Raw genomic sequence first — 6,000 nt, 5'->3', positions numbered from 1 at the left:
GCGTTTTTACATAAAAATAATACGTCAATAGTAATTTAAACGTGTTTTATATACTCGAAGAATGCTACTTTTTGACATTTTACTTGATTTTGAAACATGATTTCTAAACATCTATCTATTGTATCATTACGAATGTTTAATATGATGTTTTGTTACTTATTGCTAAGGTTATGAACCAAAATCTAACGTCTATAACATTATTTGTCTAATTACAGTGTTTTATACACGATATCTACAATGAAATTTTAACAATTTCACACATACATCAACAGATTTAGGTGTAACTTATGAGAATATCATACAATCCTTCAAATTTAGATTTATAACATATACCATCTTTAGTGAAACTTATTGCGAAAATGACAAAACATCTCGTTCATAAAATATTTTGCAATCATGATTCGAATAGAGTTTTGCTTTAAATGTGACGAGTATGAATGACTTTTTTCACAGAAAATGGCATGGGTGATCCAATATTTATTATTTTTTCTGTCAGACATTTTCTGTCAAAAATATCATTTAAATTCACTCGAGTACCGTTTTATAAAGTTGTAAGAAACGTGGTCGAATACCCTAATAAAAATTATTATTCAATGAATCAGAAAAATAAAAGACTCACCACTTCTTCAACATCCTTGACATCTTTTTCCGTTATATCGTATATATCAATTATATCGTAAATATCGTATACTATTTCAACAGTATCGGAATCATCATCATCATCCTAGGTATCGATAGATTAAAAAAAATGACACAATCGCTGGTTTGTAAATGAGTTTACGGAAAGTTTATAGGAATATGTGCAATTGATATAAAACAAAAAAAAATATTAAAAGTTAAACAAAAATAACATAAAATTTTGCTTACGCGTGGTTTATAGTCCTTTCCTGGAGTTTTGGTCTTTTCTTTATCTCCTGGTTGCGTCGTATCAGGTTTATCGTTCTATGGAAAAAAAAAATCAAAATAAAGTTATTACATGAAAAAAAGGAGTACGGTACAGTATAACATCGTTTATACGTCGCGCAGTTACACGACTATTATATTTATATGACGTTTGGAATCGATCGCAATTGGTTCCTATACATGTTAATATTAAAATAATTCATTTATTCAACGTAAAACCTTAACTATTCGGCGTTTTCACTTCGACTCGAACTCCGAATCTTCTGAAAAACGCCATTTATATTCATCAATTGCTCACAATTTTTGAGAAGAGGTAGGGAACGCGTTGCTGCAACAGCTCTTCTTGCACATTGTCATCGCGAATTCCATAAATGTTTGAGTGATTGCTGACGTGTATTAAAATTGCCAATGACCTGGCTGATGGTCATTTAGGGGCACTTGAATGATTTGTTTATTGTTTGTTTCTGAGAATACGCAGGAGCTGTGTGCTCCAAAAGATACGGGTTTAAGTTGTCTTGACGGCCATATGTCTTTAGAATATTTTTCTCCTCAGAAATTACACACACACACACTGTAAGCATTTAGATGGCAGAGATCTGCCGATAAAATTCGCATACGCTGCACGTGAACAGTAAGTTATTTCCTTCATTTTTTGTAGAATTTTATTTTGTTGTTGTGCTTTGCTTGCTGGCTGTGTCAAATTCGTCATTCGTAATGTCGAGGAAACGAAAAGGTTCTGTCTCTAAAAAAACTAGAAATTTTTTAATTCGACAAGAATTTTAAATTATTGTCGGCAGGTGATCTTGCAAAACAGTAGAATAGCCCTGTGTTAACTTTTAAAACGATTATAAAGCAGAGAAAGAAAATCAGCGGCCAAAAGTTTCTGTCTATGCAGAAATACTTCACTCTCCTCGTTAATACAACAAATACGGAAAACTGGCTGAGTGAAGAGATGTCAGTGTTTCAGGAAAGGAAAATTCTTCTCTGCCCTCACAGGGACCTTCTGTCCCCGTGACGTCAGAAACGAATTTTCCTTCCCTGAAATACCGATATTCCTTCACTCAGCCGGTTTTCCGTATCTTTTGCAAAAGCTGCTGGTTGAAATCAATTATTAAAAAAAGAAAATAGAGTTCAAGATGAATTACAAATTTATACGAGGTTTGAACCCGACCTCTTGAACGTCGTACGTAAAGGAGGTTGAGGGCAGAGCCTATCGATAGCGGACGACATCCATGGAACCAAAGATCCCGTCCACTAATGAGAACTATCGATTGGTGAATAGTAAAATGCATTGAGTCCCGATAACGTAATCAAAAGTGTCCGTTAACGGGTGACTGCCCGTTATGGAAGGTTTCACTGTACTTGATTCTTAAACTACAGTATAATATTCCGCAATTCATTCACTGTAGAGAAATTTTATTGTTTGTTAGTTCGACAATGAAAGAAAAACGATAATATATCTGAACATTTTCTAAAATGCAGAACACTGCATTTCACTTTATTTATTTATTGTTTTTTTTGGAATTCTTTTGCTGGTTTCCACATCTGAATTACCAAAGTACACTGCTCAAAACAAATAGGGGAACAAGCAAAAAAGTGAAGAAAACCGTGCGAGACAGCCACGTATTGGCATACAATGAATAGTACACGCGTATCAATGCGCAATACAGAAAAAAGACGTAAAAAAATTTGGAATTAACCTTTAATTCTTTGAAAATATGGAAAAAACATGAAAAGATGATTTAGGGCAACAATTTGGTTACATGTAAACGATAAAAAAAAGTACTGTTTAGACATTCAGACTTTGGGGAATACTGTTCCACTCCTCAAGAAGTGCAATCTGCACGTCTCGGACAGTAACAGGCGGCCTTGGTCGCGCAGCAATGCGTCGTACAAACATGCTCGATTGGATTCAGGTCAGGAGAGCACGCTGGCCATTCCATACGCTGTATTGTTTCAGCTTCAAGCATGTTCTCCACCAGACGAGCTCTATGCGGTCGGGCATTATCATCCTGGAAAACAAAGGAATCTCCAATGGCTCTAGCGTAAGGGATGACACGAGGTCGCAGTATCTCGTCCGCATACCTTCGGGCCGTCAAAGTGCCATTCCGAATGACATGCAGGTCCGTACGTCCGCCTATTCTGATTCCACCCCATACCATCCAACCAGCTCGTCTGTATTGCGACCTTTCACGACCGAATGCGGGGTTATTTCGAGTGCCCCTGTCCCTCCATACCAGAACACGTCGGGTGTCACACTCCAGACTGAATCGGGACTCATCTGTAAACAGCACCAATCATGTTGCTCCCAATCTCGATGTTCAGCAGCCCATCTTCTTCGGGCCGCACGGTGGCGTGGGGTCAACGGAATGCAGACCATTGGCCTACGTGCATAGAACACTCCCTCATGAAGCCGATTGCGTACTGTTCGGCTGGACACCCTTCGTCCTGTTGCCAAGAGCAACCGTCTTTGCAGCTGCGTAGCATTCTCTGTTCTGTTTCGACGGGCTGTTAACCGTACATACCGGTCATCAGTTGCTGTAGTGGCGCGTGGCCGACCTTGCCCTGGTCGACGTCTAACATTTCCTGTTTCTTGGAATCGATTCCACAGCCTTGCAACAACACTTCTGGCGACTCCAACAGCGTCCGCGACACTACGTTGTGTTTGCCAGGATTCCAGTCTGCCTATAACACGCCATGCCATGGATTCTGGTAAATCACGTTGTTGAGACATCCTCAAGTCACCTTGTCCCAAAAAAAAAATACTGCGCAATCGAATTTCACAGTTACGGCAGTAAAACAGACGTTTCTGCAACATCTCGATTTCTGCCCTTATCTCCTTTTTCTGGTTTTTGACGTCATGAACTTTGATTTGCATATGAAGTTTTCTTCTTCCGTTTCCTGCTAGGCTTTAAATTATGGGTGATTCATTTTATGTTACTTATCGGTATACATCTTTGCGTAATTTTGTTAAACTAATTGCGTAATTTTTGTTAAAACCATGTGCTCCCCTAATTGTTTGGAGCAGTGTAGATTGGAAATGTTCGTTATTAATTAAGAATTGTTAATCGAATGTTTTTCATTCTAGGGAAAAATTACCAAAAACAACATTGTTACATGAACTAAATATAGTGACCAAGAAAGGCCTGTATTGTGTTTACGATTTAATAGTCCTGATGATTCAAATAATTACACACAAATATACAGGGTGTCCTATAAGTCCTAATTCAGCATTTATTTCATCAACCGTTCAACGTAGAGGTATGGTTTCAATTTACAAAATTCTCAAAATGTGTTGAGCAATCACCACGTACCAGTTTCAAAAGTGAAAATTCAGTGTCATAGAATAAAAAAATCTAAATTTTTATACGGTCCCTCAATCCTCTAACTTCCAGTTAAGATGCTGCTGCCCTGTCAGTCCTGAGGCCAGAAAAAATTCTATGTTTTAAAGTACAATATTTTCCGAGGTATTTGAATTAAAAAACCAGAGTAAAATTGGAAAATAACAGCATAAATGAGGGAAAAAACATTGTCTGCTAGTTTATGCTGTTCTTTCAACACATTTTATCCTGTATTTTTCCATTCAAATAACTCAGTTAATATTGCACTTTAAAACATGGAATTTTTTTATTGTTTCACACAAGGGAAGGCAAGGCAGCAACTTTGTAATTAGGATTTTGAGGAGAGGGTGCCCATGCAAAAATTTAGATTTGACACCAGTATTTTCACTCTTGAAACTAGTACACGGTGATTGATGAACACATTCTGAGCATTTTCTAAATTGAAACCATACCTCTACGCCGAATTGTTGATGAGATAATGGCTAAATTAGGATTGGATGGCCAATCGGGTACACAGGGTGTACCTGATTAGGCTGAAAATTTTCCTACTTACTCCATCTGGATGCTTCTTCATGAAATCTTCGGTATCTTTCTTGATTTTAGAAGTATCTGGATTCCCTTTGTCGTCGAACAATTTCTCTGGATCTTCGGATATCTTGTTGAATGATAAAACATTTCAAAATGCATATTCAGAAATAGGAATTGTGAGAGAAATAGTCGAATGTTTATCTTTTTTTTTGTGTTACCGTAATTACTTCAAATTCTAATGTGATAGTTTGCGCAATTAGAATTTCCATGTTAAAGTCATCAATATGTACATTTAATACAAAGTGTATGTGATAATATAATTTGATGTTCTTGAGAAAACTAATTATTATAGAATAAGGATTTTATCAATTTTTCGCTTGTACTGACAAAAAATATGTACTTACTATTATCTGTTAAAATCACAAGATTAAGAATAATTATATTTGGAGTAATTATAAAATAATCAAAAACTATTTTAACACATACTTCATTCCCCGCACGAATACAATTCCTAATAATATTTTTTTTTTTAGATTTTGATTAATTTTTTTTATAATGACACTTGTTTTCACTTTCTTTCTTTTCATTTTTAATAATTTCTACTTGTGATGGCAACTTTTCTTGAAATAACTTTTCTCTTCTACAATTATTTTATTTAGTATTTCAGGAAATATATAAGAAGCTATTGAAAATAAAATTATCTTCATTATGAGAAAAATATTACTCATTACGAGAATTGGAAAAGAAAATTCATCACACATAAAAGATATTTTCTAAGAATACTAATAAATTTTTGAACAAACCCTTAAATTTGAAATACACTGACACTTTTCAATGAATCGTAATCGATAATATAAATAACTAAATTTTAGTTCCCATCAAAAGTCCACTTATTTTAAAAAAAAGGCCTAACATATTTTTAGAATTATCCTCTACTTCAGTAAAAAAAAATTTATTTTGATTTATTAATGTTAATTAACGTCAATTAATGTTAATTAACGTCAATTAATGTTAATTAACGTCAATTAATGTTAATTAACGTCAATTAATGTTATTTAATGTTAATTAACTTCAATTAATGTTATTTAATGTTTATTAACGTTAATGTTTATTTAACGTTAATAAACATTAACGTTAATGTTATTTGAACTTGAATGGTATTATCAGACTTGTTTTTTTCTAAACAATATCTTTCGAAATGTTTTTCTTTTCTTGGTTTTTCCAACAT

The sequence above is a fragment of the Pholcus phalangioides genome, unplaced genomic scaffold (assembly GCF_987345545.1).
Source record: "Pholcus phalangioides strain wild (caught in Gottingen) unplaced genomic scaffold, Ppha-v1.0 ptg000015l_1, whole genome shotgun sequence".
Lineage (NCBI taxonomy): Eukaryota > Metazoa > Arthropoda > Arachnida > Araneae > Pholcidae > Pholcus > Pholcus phalangioides.
Note: the sequence above shows the minus strand (reverse complement) of the source record.